Here is a 22,369-nt window from a genome sequence, read left to right as displayed (position 1 = left end):
TCTAGTCAAAGACATCCTGGAGATAGAATCTCTAGTTAGAGACATCCCGGAAAAGATAAAAGACATGTCACCAAAAAAGATGAAATCAAAAGAAAACCAAGACTCAACACCAACATCCACTGTACTCCTCAAGTTTAGTGTCTCTTGTCACTTGTATAAGTCTTATTTGATTATGGTCACAATGTTTACTTTCACAGAAAGGATAGATAGCACTGAACCATATGTTGTTTGAGTCTGTTGAAAGATTTGATTTGTTGAAGCCCATTGTTGCTGCTGTGTCTCATCTGAAACTGACTGAATCCATGAAACTGATACTTTATTGCAAAGAAGACAGAACTTTATTGCGGATCTGTGATGCAGATGTTGCTTTATTGCGGATTGTACGCGAATAGACTGAAGGAAGCTAGAAGAAACTGTACTCCTCGAAACACGTGATGTTCTCAGTTCCACACCCATTACTTAGACGTAGGATTTGCCTTAGCCACATATAGGATCTGATTTATTATGGATGGAAAGGGATGAAAAGGGAGGTTTATTATGAATGGCGAACCAATCTTAGGTAGATCAATAACGAGCCATGATGGGAATGGGTAAGTTTATTATGGATGAATTGGTTGTGAGTGTGTGCAAAGTGAAGTGGATGAAAGAGAATCCTGGAGGAGGGAGGAGCAATGTCTCTACACATGGCACTGGTAACCCAATTTTCACCATGGTACTTGCCCAGGGTGCCACCGAAGTGGTTTTCACCGTTGGACGAAATTATTTCTCTTTACTTTTTTCAATTTTTCAGTGTTTTTGTGTCACAAGGCGCCTGTTTGCCAGGTTTTCACCAAGTAACGATTTTTTTGTTTTATAATTTTTTTTATATTTTTGAATTTTTTGATTTTTTTTGTATTTTTGAATTAGGATACTCTGAAGAGCTATGTGTAGAACCTGCGAAGGTGCATGCTATTAATAGGATCCTCCAAAGGTTCACCCTTTGTAGTTGAGAGCTGATATGCACCAGATCCATAGACTGCTATAATAATGTAAGGACCAAGCCAGTTTGGTTCGAACTTGCCCTTCTTCTCTCTGTCTTGCTGATTTTTGGGGTTTTCTCTGAGAACCAAGTCACCTACTTCAAATGTGTGAGGCTTGACCTTGTGATTGTAGCTGCGACTCATTCGTTGTTGGTAAGCCTTGAGATGATTAAAAGCAGTTTGTCTTCGTTCATCCAGTAGTTCTAGCTCTTGTAAGCGAGAGACCCTGTAGTCTTCATCACTGGTGATGTTTTGCAAAGAGACCCATAGAGAGGGTAACTCGACCTCAATAGGCAAGATAGCTTCAGAACCATAGACAAGTGAATAGGGTGTAGCTCCTGTAGGTGTGCGGACACTTGTGCGGTAGGCCCAAAGTGCAGGATTAAGTTGGATATGCCAATTACGATCAGCATCATCGACTGTCTTCTTTAGGATTTTAAGGATTGTTTTATTAGACGCCTCAGCTTGGCCATTTCCTTGGGGGTAATATGGTGTGGAAAAATGATGGGAGATATGGAAGCGATCACAGAGTTCATGAACATCTTGATTTTTGAAGGGACGCCCATTATCAGTGATAATGGAAACAGGAATACCGTATCGACAAATGATATAGTTGAGGATGAATGTAGCAATCTGTTTTCCAGTAACTTGCGTGAGAGGCACGGCTTCAATCCATTTTGTAAAATACTCTGTGGCAGTGATGATGAATTTATGACCATTGGAAGAAGGAGGGTGAATCTTGCCTATGAGATCGAGTCCCCATTGACAAAAGGGCCAAGGAGACGCAAGTGGTTGAAGTTCTTGCGCTGGCGCATGTATGAGGTCTCCATGAATCTGACATTGCTTACATTTCTTGACAAACTGATATGAGTCTTTCTCCATATTGGGCCAATAATATCCAGTCCTGATGAGTTTCTTGGCCAAGGTAGGACCACTAGCATGTGGACCACATATCCCTTCATGCACTTCCCGTAACGCGATCTGAGCTTCATCGCTTTCTAAACATCTAAGAAGAGTGCCATCTAGACCTCGTCGGTATAGGATATCAGCTAAAATGACATATCGAGAGGATTGGCGAATGAAAGTGCGACGTTGGTTATTGGATAGATCAGGAGGTAAAAAAATAATATGGCATTGCATCATATACATATTTGCATCCACATCACAAACATCACATAAAGAACATCTCATCACATAGGTACACATGCATATAGCTGCCGCAAAGATGAATCATCTCATATATATATAAAGTGTCATGATACAATGATGTCAAAATCATATGGCTACAATCACCCGCAGGTGTCTACATCATAATACAAAATGTATATGGTGAAAATGGATAACAATCATAACAATATTGAAAGGCTAAATGAATTCAACCACAAAACCCTAGCCTAACAACAACAAAGATCCACCATAACATATGAAGATTACCTAAGACAATGCAAATCACATGAAATCACAAAGATTATACCATCACATATCCAATAGGGTTTGGATCTCCATTCTTCCTATCTCCATTGATCTTGCTTGATATATTTGCTCTCAGATTTTATGTGCACAAGAGCTCAACAAAGAACGAAATGTAGTTGTAAGTAGGATCGTAATGTAGTCAATTGCATAAAAGATGATTAGCATGAATGATTAGTGTTTGATAATGAAGGAAGCATCTCCTTATATAGAAGACATTATATGAAATGGAGGGATAAGATTGAGAGGTGTAAAAGGAGGTCGGCTATGATTAGAGGGTAGGTAAAAGAAATAATAAAATAATGAAAGGGGTAGGTAGTGTATGAATTAAGAGATGAATGACATGTGTCATGGGTAGAAAAGGTAAATGAATTAATTAAATAAATAAAGATTTATTTAATTAATAGAAGAAGTGGGATCAATTAAATAAATAAGATATTTATTTAATTTAGGAAAAAGATAATTTAAATAAATAAATGTATTTATTTAAATGAGAAATAAGGCTAGAAGAGGATAAATGAATTAATTAAATAAATAAAGATTTATTTAATTAATAGAAGAATTAAGCTTAGATAATTAAATAAATAAAATATTTATTTAATTAGACTGGACAGTTTTAGGTGTCTACAAATAGAATAGCATAATTTTTTTTTACATCCACAACTAGGGTAGTACTAGGATTATAAAAAAATTAGTAATCCTCTCAAAGCATGAATAAACTATATAGAGTCTTTAATCAACGCACAACACTCTTATTATATCTATTGTTAGCTTACTATTGGTATGTTTGCATGTATGAACTCCTTACTCAAATAATAGGGACATGTAAAGCTAGTATGTTCAATTGCTAGAAAGTGTGATACTAATAATAAAATAATTTCACAAAACATTACATTTATATGTTTGTTACTACTTAGTATACTATCATGTACCTTAATGTAAGAGTTTGACGTCGTCATTCTTGTAAGAACACACACACATAATCTGTTGGATTTGTGTGAATGTTGTCATTGATGTCAAATCCGATGATCTAGTTGGGACCAGATGTGGTATATTGTTGTTAAGTCATTGGAAGCAGTTTTTGTATTTCAAGTTGAGAAACAGTGGAAGATAGGTATGTACATGATCTCCTGGAGTCATTTCTGGAGGATCCTCTTCTCTAGAATCTTGTACTTTTCTTATCTTGGTTTGTATCCAGTTTCTATATCAACTATGTGTATTCCTATATCATTTACATCAGTCATATCAGTTGTATCTATTGTTATCTAAATGATTATATTGTATCATGTTCTGAAATTTGTATCTTGGAGTTTGGGAGTTGTTATACTTATGGGTCTGATTCCATGGGTCCAGTAGACTCTTTTTTTGTTATGGTATTTGTGGCATACATTTTGGTAAATGAAGTATGTGAAGGAAGCGTGCAGAAGATTGGTGAAGGTCATCTTGTTTATTCTATTTTTAGTCAAGGCATGTTTTAGATATCGTGTTGATCCGAGTAGTGCATTAGTAGGTAAATCTTTTGTGTTTGGCCAACATAGTATCTTGGTATATGTGCTTACCAGTATATATATATATATATATATATATATATAATGTGATAATGTGGGAACATAACATGTATTGTATGGAAATTGAAGAAGAGCAGTGCATGTGTAATGGAAGTGTGTGTGATATAGCAGAGTAAGAAGTGTGTGAATGACAAAGTTGTGGACAACAGAACAATTGCAGTAAGAGAAGCAGATTATAGTGTGAGAAGTGTATGAGTGAAGGTGTGTGAAGAAGAGTCAGAGTGTGGAGAGTGTTGTAGTAATCCTTTACCGGATCTTCTGTAAGTAGTTAGTTCGATAGAGTAGTGCAATAATCCCTTACAAAACTTGTTGCAAGTGATTGTAGATGGTGGTGCAGTGATCCCTTACCAAATATATTATGTGTTTTGTGAGTTGTTATCCGAGCTTAATATGAAACTGACCTTATGCATTAGGAGATGCTCTTTTCTTTAGTTCATTTACTCTTTATTGTAGTGAGCATTTTGTTAGTGAGCTGCTTTGTATCTAGTAGTGAACCACCCCTTTTTGTAAATACCATATAACTAGTTATGTTATCTTGAGATTTAACACTCTCTGTGGGTTTTCCCATTTGGGTTTTCCACGTATAAAATCCAGTGTTCATTTTGTAGTTGTGGTATTTATTTATTCTGCATTTTCTATCTCATATTGATGAGATTAATTGTTAAGGTTAATGTATCAGTAAAAAAATTTAAGGAGTGGGAATATAGATTCACCCCCCCTCTCAGTATTTTGGTCCATTCAACTAATTCAACAATTGGTATCAAAGCTTGGTCTCTTGCTTGAAAGCTTAACCGCTTGAGGGAGATCCTTGTTGGTTGAATCATGGCACCGATGTGTATGACCAAAGAATATTATCTAGATGAGGAATTGAAGACAACTCTTCAAGATCTAGAAAGTGTGGAATCTAAGAATGAAGAATTGAAAGAGAATGTGAAGTTAGCAAATGAATGTGTGTAGAAGCTAAGAGAACAGATCTAGAAGTTCAAGTTAAGACATCAGAAATTTAACAATCAATTGAAGCAGATGAATGAAATCGTTAAAGATCTGATGATGAAGATTAAGGAGAAGAAGAAGATAGAAGAAACTCTAAAAGAATCAATTAAGTTGAAGACAAAAGAATCTGAGAAGATGGAACAAGAGGTGGAGAAGCTAAAAACATAAAGTAAAGTCCTTGAAAGTAGTAAGTTGCTAGAAGATTTGATTAACATGCAAAAAGATCATTTAGATAATACTAGACTAGGATTTCAAACCGGTGAATGATCAAATCAGAATGATAAAGACAAAGGCAATGAAGTCAAAGTTGAAGTATAAAAGAAACTTGAAGATACAAACAAAACCTCGAATCAAAGATCTATTGCAAGGAGACTACCGATTTGTCAACCAAATGCACAAAGGTACCTATTATTTAATGGTTATTGTTTTCAATGCAATAAATTTGGTCATAAGGCTATAGATTGTAGAAGCATTCAATGTTACAATTGCAAAAAGTTTGGTCACAAAGCAAATTAATGCAGAAATCATGCTACGAGTCAGAATCATAATCTGGTTGGAATAAATAAGGTAAATAATAACTTTCATGGATAGTGTCATCTATGCAATGGTTATGGTCACAAGGCTAATCAATACAGATCTAGAACACATTCAACAAATTTAGTGCAAAGGAACATCATTTGTTACAAGTGCAAACAATCTAGACATTATGCTAATTAGTGCAAAAATGAAGGTGGTATGAAGAAGTTGACAAAGAAGAATGCGATGAAGTATAGTGAATCAAAAAAGAAGGAAATGATGGTTTGGAGAAAGAAATGAATAATGAGGGCAAGCCCGACATACCAAACTCCTTTGCCTACACCCCTTCCTCTCGTAATTGAGCATGTTGCTTTGAATCAAGGGGAGTTTCCCAAGAAAAAATCATTTGGTCCCCTCTTCTGAGTTGGTTCATGTCATTAATCTAGCATAATTATGCTTGAGATGCAATCTGGTGATTCAATGTTTAGTCAAACATATGGTCTATAGAGATGCATTATAGCTATCTTATATATGGGCCACAACTTTTCCAATTGGAATTGTCTACTAAATGTATATTTTATACCACTTTGGGTCTAATTACCAATTAATTAATTTTTTTTTAAAACTCGATGTTTCAACAACTCCTACTCTTATAAATAATAGTTTTTTTGAAATATAAAAATACCCTTTTATAGATCTATAAGTGAATTTTCCAAAATATATATCTTTAAATATTTTATTAGCTTTTATATTTAATATTTTATTTTTATTGAAAGTAGGTCATCAACACTAAAATATAAGGTTGATTATCTTGTAAAAGAAAAATACTAAAATTTATTTAAAATTTTTGAAAAAAATAAATGCACTAGAGAAAAGAGTCTATGTCAATTAGATGATATAATTCTTTTCTGTTTTGGATAAATAATTAAGAAAAAAGGTGACGCCAAATGGAAAGTGTTATATTTTAGTAGACACAACTTTTCAAATTTATTGAAAAATATATATACATAAAAAAAAGTTAAAAATATATCTTTTCACTGAAGTTTCAAGTTATCAATATACACAAAACATTGAAGAGAAAAAGGTAAAATTTACTCTATAAAGTGTGATGCCTCATGCAGCTTCAATTTCAGTATTTTACCAACAACTAAATTATAGTGTTTACTTTATAAGAAAGTATATTCAAATAATTTTTTAAATTTAATTTTTTTTTACAAATATAAAAAAATAGAAAAATATAAATTTCATTAGTTTACACCATTTCAAAATTCAAAACATATATTTCACTTTCTATTGATTCAATTTAAAAAGTTGAATCAACATTGGCTATTTCCTTTATAAAAGTGTGACATAGCTTTGTGCTTTTACCCTTCAACTATTACTAGCTTGTGTGATAGTGGGAATGTAGTGGCTAAGAAGACAGTAAAGAACAAGGAGGTTGAAACCCTAACCGCTGTGATGGGTGATCAAAGAGCATTTGTAATCGATAAAATCATTCATTTAGGTATGTGGCATATGGTATATCATATAAAATTTATTTTAGAAATAGGGAAGGTTCTACTTCGGCAATTGCTATGTATGTTGCGTATAAGATTTCTATGGAAGATGTTGTGTTTGATTTGTGTGAATTGTTAAACAATCAAATGTTAGAGAATATCAAAATGACAAAAGAGAAAGGTTATTAATTTTGGTTTGGATTGTTGCTTATGTGTTTGGCTATGTAATGTTTGGGATCTCTTCCGGCTAAGGAGAATGTGATATGGGAATCTGGAGTCTCGGTTGGTAGGTAGATCTTTCGATATATTAATGGATTGGATAAGAGAGAAGATGCATGTGATGCTTATTTCAAATCATTTCTGGATATGTGGAGTATTGGTCTAGTATCCCCTGCTTCTAGCTCGGCTAAGGAGAGTCTAGCCTTCGAAAAGAGAAAATTGAAAGAGATTGAGTCCTCTAGTTCTCCAAAACCCGAGAAGAAGCAGAAAGTGTAGAAACATGAAGAAATAATTGAGTTGGATGATCCAAAATCCCCTATAGTTAAGGAAGAATTAGAAATTTTAGAGCTCAGAAAGAAGTTCAGAAGAAGAAGAAGAAGCTAATATCATCCAAGATTTGTTGGAAAAATGTGAAGATGCTAGGAAGACTTTATCTGTATGCATAAATGAGATGAGAGATTGTATCAATAGTGTCAACAAGGTCTATAGGTATTGTCTTACATGGCCAGCTGCTATGGTGAAGCATTAAGAAAAAAATGAAACCATTGAAGAAGAATTGAGTTCTATCGGCAAGTCATTTGATTTTCTGAGCGACAAGGATGGAGAGCAAAGGAAAAAGGTAAATTCTCTTCAGGCTGATTTTTTATTCTTACAAAAACAAAGAGATTATTATGTGAGTAAATACTCAAATAAATTGTTGAAGCTAAACTGGAGCACTTTTCAATATTGCTTGATGATGTTGTTGAGTATGAGCAGAATCTATCTATTCCTGATAGTTTTTCCCATGCTATTGATGTGTTGGTGGAATGTAGAAGTTTGTTTGTTAGTATTAAATTGACTATTTAGTCCTGGAAGGTTCTCCTTCCAGAGCTTAAGGAGGAATACAAGCAGATATTTCAAAAGAAATGCAATTGAGAATTTTTTTGAGTTGGTCTGCAATTTTGACAATTTTGTTGAATGCATTTATTTTTATTTATTTTCTTTTTCATCAAAGGCACTCTTTGTCTTTGATGCCAAAGGGGGAGAAAGGTAAATGGAGAAGTAAGGAGAAAAGTAGAAGAATGGAGATATAGGAGTAAGGGGGAATTATACGCAGATACATTTTTGAGTTTATTCTTTTTGATGTTTTGTCATCAATGACAAAGAGGGGGGATTGTTGGATTTGTGTGAATATTGTCATTGATGTCAAACCATCAAAAATAATAAAATCAAAAACGTATTTGTGTATAACTCCCCCTTACTCCTATATTTCCATTTTTCTACCTTTCTCCTTACTTCTCCATTTACTCAATCCTCTGGTTAGGACCAGATGTGGTATATTGTTGTTAAGTCATTGGAAGTATTTTTTGTATTATAGGTTGAGAAACAGTGGAAGATAGGTATGCACGTGATCTACTAGAGTCATTTCAGGAAGATCCTCTTCTCTAGAATCTTATGTTTTTCTTATCTTGGTTTGTATCCAGTTTTGGTATTAGTTGTGTGTGTTTCATTATTAGTTACATCAATCATCTCAGTTGTATCTATTGTTATTTGAATGATTATATTGTATCATGTTCCGAAATCTATGGTATCTGTATCTTGGAGTTTAAGAGTAGTTGTACTTGGAGTTTGTGCTTATGGGTCCGGTAGACCCTTGTTTTGTTCCGACATTTGTGGCATATGTTTTAGTAAATGAAGTATGTGAAGGAATCATGCATAAGATTGGCAAAGGCCAACTTGTTCATTCTATTTTTGGTTAAGGAATGTTTTAGATATCACGCTGATCCAAGCAGTGAATTATTGGGTAAATCATTTGTGTTTGGCTGACATAGTATCTTGGTATATATATATATATATATACATATATATATATATATATATGTATATATATATATAGATACATATATATAGATATACATACATATACATACATATATATATATACATACATACATACATATACATATATATATATATATATATATATATACATACATACATACATACATACATATATATATATATATAGATATATATATATATATATATATGTATGTATGTATATATATGTATGTATGTATGTATGTATGTATATATATATATATATATATATATATATATATATATATATATATATATATATATATATATATATATATATATATATATATATATAGAAGATGTGAGAATGTGGGAACATAACATATATTATGTGGCAATTGAAGAAGAGCAATGTGTGTGGTATAAAAAAGTAAGAAGTGTGTGAGTGATAGAGTTGTTGTGGACAACAAAGCAGTTGCAGTAAGAGAAGTAGATTACAGTGTGAGCAGTGTATGAGTGAAGGTGTGTGAAGAAGAGTCAAAGTGTGAAAAATGTTCCAGTAATCCTTTACTAGATCTACTACAAGTAGTTGGTTCGACAGAGTAGTGCAGTAATCCCTTACCGAACTTACTACAAGTGATTGTAGATAGTGGTGCAGTGATCCCTTACCGGATTTGTTGTGTGTTTTGTGAGTTGTTATCTAATCTTAATATGGAACTGACCTTATGCATTAGGAGATGCACTTTTCTTCAGTTCATCTACTTTCTATTGCAATGTGCATTCTAATAGTGAGTCGCTTTGTATTTGGCAGTGAGTCATCCAACAATGAGCCACCCATTTTTGTAAACACCATATAACTAGTTATATCATCTTGAGAGTTAACAGTCTTCATGGTTTTTCCTGTTTGAGTTTTCCATATATAAAAGTTGGTGTTCATTCTATGGTTGTGTTATTTATTTATTATACATTTTCTATTTCATGTTGATGAGATTAATTGTTAAGGTTAATGTATTAGTATTTAAGCTTAAAGAGTGAGAATATTGATTCACCCCTCCTCTCAATATTTCAGTCCATTCAACCACTTCAACATAATCATTGTACACAAATTTCCATGGTACCATACATATTGAAATAAGTGGGCTTCAAATTCTACCAAATATGCTCAAAACATAATTATGATATGGACCAAAATAAATATAACATGAAAGGAAAAAATACACCTCTCTTATATCCAATTACTATAAAACATTAATTAATTTCAAGCCATAATGTTCTATAAAGATCTTACTTTTCAATGAAGTATATATCATTTAGGAGTGACAAGCATAACCATATAGAAACCTAGGAATATTGAGCTAGTAACGACTCATCATGTTAAAAACCATGAAGTAATAATATCGTAAGGAATTCTCTTCCCGCCTTCATTAAAAAGGCGGGTCTCCTTCCTTACAAAGAGTTGAAAATATAAAGATAAAATCATTCTTATCAATATAGAGTTCAATATTTGTTGAAGTCAATGAAATAGCTACAAGACTAAATTATTTTTCTATATCTACATTCTTAAATATCATAAATTTCATGGACTTACCATCAAATGAGAATACTCTACAAATGTAATTGTCTATAATATAGGAATTTTCTTTTCAATAAAAGAGAAATGGATATGCATAACTTTCTCAATACATTTAATGTATACCATACAAGAATTCTCTAAGTGTAGGAATGCCTAGCTAAAATTTCTTATATGCATCTATGTCGCACTACTTGATACATTTTATGATATGATATTAATTTTAATTCAACATCTAAGATATGTGTGAATTAAACTCGAAATATTGCTAATATACACCTTCCTTGAATTTAAATTATTTTATAAAAAAATTATATGTTTTGCTAAATTTTATAACTATTAGAAATGTATCCTTCAACATGATTATCTTCCATTAGACTAGAGTAACATAAAATTATTTCTTAGTCATTATCCATTGTTAAATCCCAAATAAAAGAGAAGAGTAAGTTTTGACTTAGTATTTCTAATACCTGATTAGAAAATGGTTCAGGGATTCGATAGTTAAAGCTATGGAGTTGCTTTCCTGGCCATTTTTGTGTACCTAAAATATAAACGCAATTAGATTGTGAATAAAAAGCATATATAATCTTTCATCTAAAGATTAAAGAAAAATAACATTAGACAAAAAAATTAACTACATGGAAAATTAATAAAAGGGAAATAATGGGGTAGTTTTTAATTTCAACTACTTTATTTTGTAGATAATATTATTTACAAGTGATAATAGTTATGGTTATCCTTATCTATTTGTACTAAATAGAAAACTTGAAGAAATATTTAGATTATCTAAACTGAAATATTAATGATAGAAATGGAATATTGTGATAAAATTTTATGAGATTGAAGACATTATAAACTAGTACATTGGTAGGTTTTGTGCTCTCCATCCATATTCATAAATTTACGCTTTTGTAGTAATGAGACACCACCCATCTCTTTGTTTTGCATCAATTTTCTTGATGTTGGAGTGATATTATTTAGGAAAACATAAGTGATGCATGTGAACCTTGACACAATATACATATAATGCTAAGAAATTAAAAGGAATAATTTTTTTTGAGTAATCAATAGAAGCTATAAAATGTGTAGCATATAAATTGTATTGCAACAAACATAAAGTTTTGCCTGGCACTTGATATGAAATTCATTAAATCAAGACAAGAAAGCACACACTCAACTTGCAAGATTGAAAGCAAAATTTCAATGCAAAAGAGAACACAAATTGTATAAATCTGCATATAATTAAGCCAAAAAGGATATGTACCTAAACAAAGAGAGAACCAAATGCCAACATGTTTTGTGGAGAAGACTAAACAATTATCTCCCACAAATAAAGAGTCATGACATGTTAATTTCCTCAAAAATCATAAGAGGTGACAAGTTAACTACCTCTAACTAAGTTTAATGTCATGTGTATAACCATGTGTTATAATTCATATCGACATTAATACCCCTCAATCATAGATTAGGTGGGCATAATAAAATTGGGTCCCAAAAATTAATTAGCTTGATAAGGTAACTACTTATAATCCAATCTCTCAAACAGTAGAGAAAGGGAAAAACTCCAATGCAAAAAAAACCTACCCCTTGAAGATGATTTTGTTGAAGTAGACGACGCCCCAAGAAGAGCTCATAGTCGAATGAACTTCCTCTCAGTAAAAGGTTTGGTGAAAATATTAGCAACCTTCTCTAAAGACTAGCAAAAGACTAATTTGATGATTTGACTATGAATGATCTCCCAAATGTAATGCACATGGTTCTTTGTGTGCTTGGTCCATTGATGTTAAATCGAATGAAATTGCATACTTGTATGGTGCTCTAGTTGTGACAATAGATGACTATAGACTACTTGAATTTAATGCCAAAATCAATGAGAATGTCCTAAAGCCAAAGAGTTTCACTAGCTTTGTTATCAAATCCCCTATACTTTGCCTTTATAGCTCATAAATTAGTATTTTATTTTTTGTTAGACCAACTAATACGACCAAAACCAAGTGAGAAACTATAACCTAAAGTGGACTTATAATTCTGAATATTACCTACTCAATAAAAATTTGTGTATCCAACCAAGTCAACGTCTATGCCAAATCTCTAACAAACCCCAAACCTAAGAGTGCCCTAAAGGTAGTAAAGGACCCTCTTAGAAAATTTCTTGTATGTAGCTCATGAGGCTCTTGTATGAATCTTGAAACCATGCATATTTCGTATGAAACGTTGGGTCTGGTATGATTCAAATAGGCGAGACTCCCAATAAGTTATTGATACAAGGTAGAATCAACCAATGGTGTAGTATAGTCAACATCAAGATTGACTCCAAATAGGGAGTCAAAGGTGGTGTACAATCATGCATGTGAAACTGAACAAGTAGATAAAGAGTGTACTTTCCTATTTTACAAGAGGAATCCACGAGTCAAATTATGAAATCTCAATACCAAGGAAATAATGAAATTAAACCAATTCTAACATGTCAAATATGTCTTACAAAGCTAGCTCCACTATTGTAATAGCAGATAAAGAGCTCCCAATGATCAAAATATCATCATAATAAAGCACCAGTATCAACAATGAATCATTCCAAGTAAATGATACACATTCAAATCTAAATGACACCAAGTGAGCATAAATCTAGGAGGAAGGAATCCATCTTGGCATTCCAATATTAAGGGGCTTGTTGGTGCCATTGATAAATTTCCTATTTCTAAACACTAAGGATGAGTCCTAAAAAAATATGAGTGGTTTCTCCATGTAGATCTCCTCCACAAGTTATCTATGAAGAAAATCACTCTTCACATCCATCTCATGCACATTCCAACCATGTGTTGTGGCAATAGCAAGTGTGAGTCAATTAGAATTCATCTTATCCATGGGTGCAAAGGTATCTATGTTGTCAATGCTAGCAACCTATGAAAACACTTGAGAACCGAATGTGTCTGTTACTTATCAAATATCTCATCTGCAATTAATTTGGTTTGATATATCCACCTAAATTGAACCACCTAACTTCCCTTAGGAAGTTGTGTCAAGTGCTAAGTGTAATTGTGAGATTTTGCCAAGATCAAGAGCTCAATGAAATTTACAAATAGAGACAAAATATAGGACAATAATAAACTGTATTCTCATCAATAGATAGATGATCAAAAGATCAATAGTTGTTCATACAATGAATATGAGCCTGCATATATACGCAAGGCAATATGGATATGTGAGAACACAAACATGACATGTGGCTCAATAAGAAACAAGGGTAGGTAGGAAATAGGTGTGGTAGGTAGGAGAAACAATAAAATATTCCACATGAGGTGGATCACCCACCAAAGGTGGAATTATCACTCCACAATAAGTGGACATGATAGAGTAGTAACAAGATCAACACCATAAAAGGTGGAAATTCTCCTACACACACTATCCCAATGTGGCACAAACACCCAAGTGTCTCATACCCAAACTACTATGAAATGCATTATCCTAAGTAAACTTAAGTAAGGTGTAATAATATCCACGATGAATAATTATTTACACCAACAACCCCCCTTAAGTGCAACTTAGGAGAATGCACTTAAGTCTACAATGCAACTAAGCAATGCAAGATGGGTCTTGGTTACAAGCCCATGTTAGGTACCCATGTACAAATGCAAATGCATGTATAAAGATACCTCCTCCAACTATTGTACATAAGTATCCACAATCATGTCAACCTCGAAGGAATGATCATGTAGAGAATGAACAAGAGGGTCAGAGTGTGCCCTCACAACAATCAAAGAAGGATCATATTCATCAAAGAGAAGATGAATATCGTCAATGATGTCTCCCAAATCTACAATGTAGGATTCCACAAACAAACCTGCAATGTTTGTTAAGTACTCATCCCATGAACCTAAAGCTGGAAGACAATGAATATCATACTGCAATGAATCACATGAAGGAAAAATTGTCGCACTATCCGCATCATTGGGTGCAATAAGTGTTGTGATATCAATAGGAGGAGATGAAACACAAGGCTCAAGAATGAGGTCACATGTGAGAATCCCCAAGTTCAAGTACCCAATGTTCTCCTCAAAATTTGAATCATCACAAGAAGTGTGTTCATCATGTGTAGAATCATCATATATGAAATCGTCATCATCAACAAAATCTGAAAAGGAGTATAACCGAGATGCATGATCAACCACCTCAGTTGCAATGATAGCTCTAGTCTCCAAGTCTCTAATGAAAACTGACTCAGGTGTGAACTCCACAATTCTCTTAGTTGTGCCATGTGTGATTTGATAGATGGAAAGGAGATTGTTTGTCAAATGGGGTACACACAACACATCATTGAAGGAGTTATCCCCAATGTCAATAGATCATTTCCCAATCACATCCATGTATGTATGATTGCCCATCAAAATTTGTGGCATTGTGCAAGGCTCAAATGTAGAGAACATAGATTGTGAAGGTGCTATATGATGAGAAGCCCCTGAATCTAGAAGCCATCTCCTTGAATCATGAATTGTAGTAGCACAAAGAGCTTGTCATTTTCTTGTCCCAAACGAGTGAGTCTTCCCACTTGTAGAAGCCATGAATGCTTGCCCTTTCCCTTTTGATTTTCAGGAAGTGGAAGTTGATAAATCCTCCTTCTTATAGACATTAGGCAAATCAATGTTATGCTTTTTGAGGATGTGTGTGAGCTCATCAATCTTCTTAGAATGGCAACAACGCTCCTCATGACCAAACTTTTTACAATAGGCACAAGTAGGTCTCTCCCTCTTTGGTGAATTGTCCCTTTTGGAAGAGGATGAATATCCTTATTGTGGAGAAGGTGGTGCTTTGTCCTTAGGCTTTGATTGCCATTTATTCTTGTTTGAGTTGTCCCTTCCTTGATTTCCTTTGTTCCCTTGATTTGCCACTAATGCTTGAGGCTTAGAAGCCTTAAGAATGCCCATGCTTATCAACTTAGTTTGTTCCATCATCAACATTTCAGCAAAAGCATCAAATTTAGGCATTGTGTAGCTTGAACCCTTTATCATCCTATGGGTTTGGAAACTCGAAAAAAATGTTGCATATTCTTGTGGAAGCTTGCCCATCAAATTGAAGATCAATTGAGTATCCTTCTTATCAATGCCACAATCTTTGAGTTCTTCCCTCAACTCTTTTGCCTTTGTGACATAGTCTTGTATAGTATCAAAGTTCTTGGTTTGATATATCCACCTAAATTGAACCACCTAACTTCCCTTAGGAAGTTGTGTCAAGTGCTAAGTGTAATTGTGAGATTTTGCCAAGATCAAGAGCTCAATGAAATTTACAAATAGAGACAAAATATAGGACAAGAATAAATTGTATTCTCATCAATAGATAGATGATCAAAAGATCAATAGTTGTTCATACAATGAATATGAGCCTGCATATATAGGCAAGACAATATGGATATGTGAGAACACAAACATGACATGTGGCTCAACAAGAAACAAGGGTAGGTAGGAGAAACAATAAAATATTCCACATGAGGTGGATCACCCACCGAAGGTGGAATTATCACTCCACAATAAGTGGATATGATAGAGTAGTAACAAGATCAACACCATAAAAGGTGGAAATTATCCTACACACACTATCCCAATGTGGAACAAACACCCAAGTGTCTCATACCCAAACTACTATGAAATGCATTATCCTAAGTAAACTTAAGTAGGGTGTAATAATATCCATGATGAATAATTATTTACACCAACAATGATTTCTCATTAAGAATTATATTCCTCATCTATAGCAATATAGCACTAAGGAATGATTTATGCCTCTAAATATCGATGGATTAAAGGATAAGGAAATGTAAGTATGTGGCCAATATAATCTTCCATCTATTGGATTCCCTACCCATTTATCTAAACTATCAAGTGTTTGTTTGACCCAAAGAGGGCAAGAAGTGGTTTAGTCAAGTGCTAAAATATCATCCTTCAAAGTAAGTGTAGAAGTAGATGAAGACGATCTCCATCACTATCCTCATTGGTAAATTGGAAGAAGAAGAAGAATTTTACTCAATAATCTACTTCGGATGGCCTGAGTAATGCAAATAATTAGCAAAACCAAGTGAGTTCATGTAATAGAAGAAGAAATGTCGAGTGTAGAGTCAAGAGGATTCTTCTGAAACTTAACACTCCTCTCAATTAAAAACTCATGCATGGTAGGGTGACATAGGCAATAACCTTTCACACCATATAGATACCCTACAAAGATGCAAGGTCTGGACTATGATTCCAATGCCTTGTGATGTTGTGTTAGTATACATGTCACGACTAGAGATTTGAAGACCTTGAAGAGATTAAATGATAGTTTCCTACCTATCTTCAAAGCTTCAAAGAGAGTGATACTCTTCAAAGATTGTGAGGAATTATGTTCTAAATGTAACAAAAACAATTGATTGTTTTTTCCCAATACTATGGTGTAAAGCCCTTAAAATGCATCATACAATAAGCCATGTCTCTTTTAAGGATTTGTTCTTAAATTTTGCAACACCATTTTGTTGGAAAGTGTAAGGAATTATGTTGTAAGTCTAACCCCTTTGATGTACAAAAATACTCAAATTTATTGTTGACATACTCACGCTGATTATCTGTTCAAAGAATCTTGATGAATTTCCCTAACTGTTTCTCAGCAAGATCCTTGAATTCTAGAAAATTGTTGAAGACTTCATATTTTTGTCAATTAAAGTAGATCCATGTGTACCTAGAGAAGCCATCTATGAAAGTGAGAACATATCTAGCTTTAGTGAATAATGGATGGGAAAATGACTCTAATACATCACTGTGAATAAGCTCCAAAATTTGTGAAGCTGTCCATGCTTTTCCTTCATCAAATTTCTCTTCAAGATGCTTCCCAAGGGTACAACCCTCACAAAGCCATCTAGATAATCTAACTCTAGGCAACCATGTGACCATATCATATTGTTTAAGCTACTCAAGGTAGTGGTACTTTTCGACACCAAAAATTATCTAACGTTTATGTAGTGACACTAATTTTTCTTTCCTAACTAATTAAATAGTTAGATTTATCAGATTTCGACAGTCCATGCTATTGATTGCAAAATGTTTATTGGATTTTACTATGTAATAATTTTTGCATCAATGTTTCAGGTCACACTCCGTGAACCATCATTAGGATGAAATTAAAGAATAGTTGCAAGAGTAAAAATGGTTCATAGAGTGTGCACCAAAATGTCGATGCAAAAATTCTTACACAATCAAATCCAAAGAATATTTTGCAATTAATTAATAATTTCATTATTTAATTAGGATAATTTCATTCTCCATATCTAGTTCATTTAATTATTTAATTATATTTTCTTCTTGTCTTTTATTAAACAATTTTAATTGTTTAACCTAACTAGTCTTCCATGATTAATTAATTTGCTTAATTATTATATCCCTCTTTAATTCTTACCCTAATTAATCATTCTTCTAGGATTAAAAAATTATCTTTAATTATTTAATCTCTTAGTTATCCATAAATGTGGGTGAAATAAATAAAAAATCATTATTACTTTTTCAACACCACTTAACTCACTAACTTTGCAATCTTTCTCTCTAGTTATCGCTCCCACTTACTAATTCTTCTCCTCGCTCAACTTTTCCATCTCCTTCCACTTAACTCTAACTTACCAAATTAACTGGCCACTTATCTCACCTCCCTCTCCACTTGACTCATCCTTTCAATCAATCAAGACCTTTGATCACCTAAAAAATAAAAATCGATCTTAGTCATCTATCCAATCCTCAAGCATATATAAATTGCAAACTCGAAACCTCATTTTCAACAACCACAAACTTTGATATCTTCTTGTTATCGTGATTTTGATCTTTCAAATTGACTAAGTGTACAAACAAATCTAAGAGTCCTTTTTCAAAAAGACTAAGAATAGACAATGGAGATTATGTGAATTTGATGCTTTGATGGTTTGGTTCGATTTCATTTTGTTTTGTTGCATTTTGAATTTGTCTCTCTATTGATTAAGTGGGGTTTTTTCTTAGAACTTGGGTTCATGGTTGCTCTAATGTTCTTTGTAGCTTTTTATATTTCTTACTATGACAATACTTAAGGTGGACAAATCACTCATGCCATAATTTGCTAAAAATGAGTCAGCAATATTGTAGGAAAAGTACCAAGTGCAAAAAACTGAGGTGTATAACCTAGCTTTGTTATGTGTCCTTCCTAATGGCAACAAATTGTTTTCATGCAACTCCTTAATCTCAACTAACTTTTGAGAAAAATAAATCATTATGCCCTTTCGTATGTAGGTACTCTTTAATACAACATTGGGAGATTAGTTGTAAGTAGAGGTACACTTAGAACATTTGTGAATGTTCCACTTTGAACTTCAACAAAACCTATCCCTACAACTACTAATGAAGTTTTATCACCCAAAGTGATAGAAGAAATACTATGAGCCTCTAGGGAAGAGAACTCAACTTTTGAGGAACCCATGTGATGTGAGGAACTCAAGTCAATGATCTAAGATGAAGTTGATGATGATGATGCAATGGCAACTAAACCCTTGCCCTTTGATTTTGTTTTTCCTTTTTTTCCTAGCCTAGTAGATTCTTGAGTTGATGATGAATGTTTGGTAGATTCAAAAACCCTTACATCTTGCTTCTCAAGAAGATGTGGGAGGTAGTCAATCTACTTCATGCATTTGTGCTCATTGTGCCCAATTTTCTTGCAATAGAAACACTTGCCTTTTTTTCTTACAGGTTTCCCTTGATGGAAGAAGTTTCAGAGCTAGTTTTGGCAGGTTATGTTTTCTATTCTTTCTTTGTCTTCTTATCCTTCTAAGTGTTTTGTTTCTTCCCCTTGTTGTTTGAATCCTGTTGTTTCTAGTTCCTTGCAATAAGTTCTTGTGGTTCGTTAAAATTAAATGTGCCCATATGCATTAAATTATCCTACTCCTTGGTAAAGTTGGTAATGAAGTTATCTAGAGAAGACATATTTCAAGTGATTCCAAGAGCCCTTTGGTGGAGTAGAGGTAGATTTCAACACAAAATAGTCATGCCCTAGTTTGGAGAGTATAGAAAGAACGAGCTGATCATTATTTTTCTCTATTCCACATTCTTTTAATTGCAACCTTAATGATTTGAACTTAGTGAAGAAGTCCTCTCTAGAGTTTTAAAGGAACTTGTCCACTCAAACTTATGAGCTCATTTTCTAACTCATAACCTTTATTTTATCTACCTTCCCAAAGAGTTTTTCTAATGCAAGTCAAATTTCATTGGGTTTTTCGAGGACTCTACATGTAATAGAGAAATTCAGGAGATACATTTACACACACACAAAAGTCTTGATCACACTTATTAAACCGTTTTTCTTCAGCGTCCTTAATAAAAAATTCTTTCACAATACTCACAACACCCCCCTTGATTCAATTTTGGATGCCCCAAATTTTGGCACTTTATAATTTCAATATGATAACATTTCCAATGGGTTGTGCATAACAAAATAACTTTTAAAAAACATGGCACTCAATTTTGAGTTGTCAATAAAAAGATGATAATTCTAGTTTTTGTTTATGTTGCCTAAATTACATTTCACAATTTAATTTAATTTTTAATGCCTTCAAAATTGATTTGGAGGAAAAATAGAAAGGGGGTGGACTGCAAGCCCTCACTAGTAGGAATCATAGGGTTCTAGCCGTCATATTCCCACTTGTCTCCACGTTTTCCTTAAATGGGTACTCTGTAAAATTTTATCTCCGAACTGTAATAAAATGTCAAAACAGTGTATGATCCAATGGGTGCTTAGATTTCTCATGAAGGGTCTACCACTTAGTGAGGAGTACTTGCTTTCTTAAATATTTAAGATAAAAATATTTGTTTTGATTACGAATTATAATTTGAATTATTTTTTATTTTAAAATAATATAATTATATTGTTTAATATTAACTATAACTCATTTTATTTCATTTCATTAACTGTAACCTATAACTAAAAATAAATCAACCTATAGCTAAAAAATAAATCTAAAATTCTTTTCAAAAGGATTTTTTTTTACTCTTTTTTCCTCCACGTCTTGGATCAAACTCTATGATCCTTCATGAAAATAAGACAAGAAAAGAGAAACTATAATTTTATAAAATTACAGTGAATTCAACATAATTTTCACTTAAAATATCAAGTATATTCAGAAAAAAAAATTCGATGACCACAAAATTTGATTCATATCATTTCACTCTACGTACACATGGGGAAAAAAATAATCTCATATTCCTTTCTAAAAGTGTTTGTGAGTTAGCTCATTCAAATCAAATCAGAACAACATACTGAATCCAATTCAAGTCCCATCATGAGCACCGGAATACAAAATAGGATCCAGATTTCACAATCTAGCCTGTCAAGTTCAGAGCAATTACCTGGAATTTCAGCAATTATGGGCTGTCTATAATGACCATTGCACACAACAACTGCATCAAACACTTCCTGAATTCCTTGCTCTCACAACCCACTGAACTCTCTCATCCATGGGATCCCCATCCATATGCCAACCCTCTTCACCACTCATAACACACTCCTGCCCTTCACCAACCATCCCAACATACTCAACCACTGTATTGAATCTAATAAGCTCAACCAAATTGAAGTCCCTTGCAAAATCCTTGAGGTACAGAAAAAGTTCATGGTGACCAGGGAACCTTCTTGAGTCCCTCCCTTCCTTGACAAGGAAAGGGTAATCCATGAAACCCATGATATCTCTGGTTAGATTTGTTCTGAGAGACTGGTAGGCAATCCCCTGGTTGGGCCCTGTTAACTCCAATCCAAGTGGATCATCCCCAACATTTGGATTATACAACCAAATGCCACCCACATCTGCATTTTGCTCATACACCACCACCTCAAATCCTTCTCTCTTCAGCTCCCTGGCAGCTACAAGCCCTGCTGCTCCTGCTCCAATCACACCCACCTTACTAATTCCATTGAAAACCTCCTTGTTAGACATTTTCTCAATGACCCAATTGCAATTGATTTGAGATCAAATGGATTATGATGACCAGAAAGATTATGTACCTATTTGTCTTCATGTTTTACTTAAATGGTTACTCACTCAGTAAAATTAACCTCCAAACTCTGGTTTTTCAAATGTCAAAACAACATATGATCAAAATGGGTGCTAGAGTCCTCGTGAAGTGTCCAGCATATTTGAATTTAGATTTTAAAAATTATAGCTTGTATTTGAATACTTGACTTTAAAAAATGTCATCTATGAATAGACTAATTCAGCTTATAAATACACTTTTTTCCAAGATTAGTATGTTACATCATAGCCAATTTATATTTTTGTTGATGAGAGAATTACATAGTTCTTCTACTTTGTAGGCTACAATGTCACTTTGAGAGCGAAAGGTAAGGAAAGGAAAGCACAAAATAGTATAAGATAAGAACAAGTTAATGAATCTGGTTAACTATGCTGTCTACATGCATCTAATCTTGTAGGTAGGAGGTTTGTTTTGTAGAGAAGTTGAAATTCAGATTTCATCGGCACGTGCAATGAAATCATAGACTTTAACAAATAGAGATTAGTTGTTTTGGATAAGAAATTAAAGAAGCCCACCCTTCTCTCACTTACTTTCCATATCTAACTTTGTCAATGAATTTGTTGTCAAGATAAATTGTTTGAGTTCCAAATTTTTTAATTCCAATTGACTTAACAATCTTCAAGATCGTTAGTGATCAATTCATAATGGTCCATATTTTTAT

The 22,369-nt window shown here is 33.4% G+C and overlaps 1 pseudogene; it reads right to left on the bottom strand.

Annotated features, from left to right (window-relative positions):
• Positions 1-21,611, bottom strand: part of LOC131075781 (flavin-containing monooxygenase FMO GS-OX-like 3) — a 32,339-nt pseudogene extending 10,728 nt beyond the window's left edge.
• Positions 21,612-22,369: the final 758 nt, after the last annotated feature.

The sequence above is a fragment of the Cryptomeria japonica genome, chromosome 3 (assembly GCF_030272615.1).
Source record: "Cryptomeria japonica chromosome 3, Sugi_1.0, whole genome shotgun sequence".
In the NCBI taxonomy this organism is placed as follows: Eukaryota; Viridiplantae; Streptophyta; class Pinopsida; order Cupressales; family Cupressaceae; genus Cryptomeria; species Cryptomeria japonica.
Note: the sequence above shows the minus strand (reverse complement) of the source record. Positions and strands in the feature narration are given on the sequence as shown.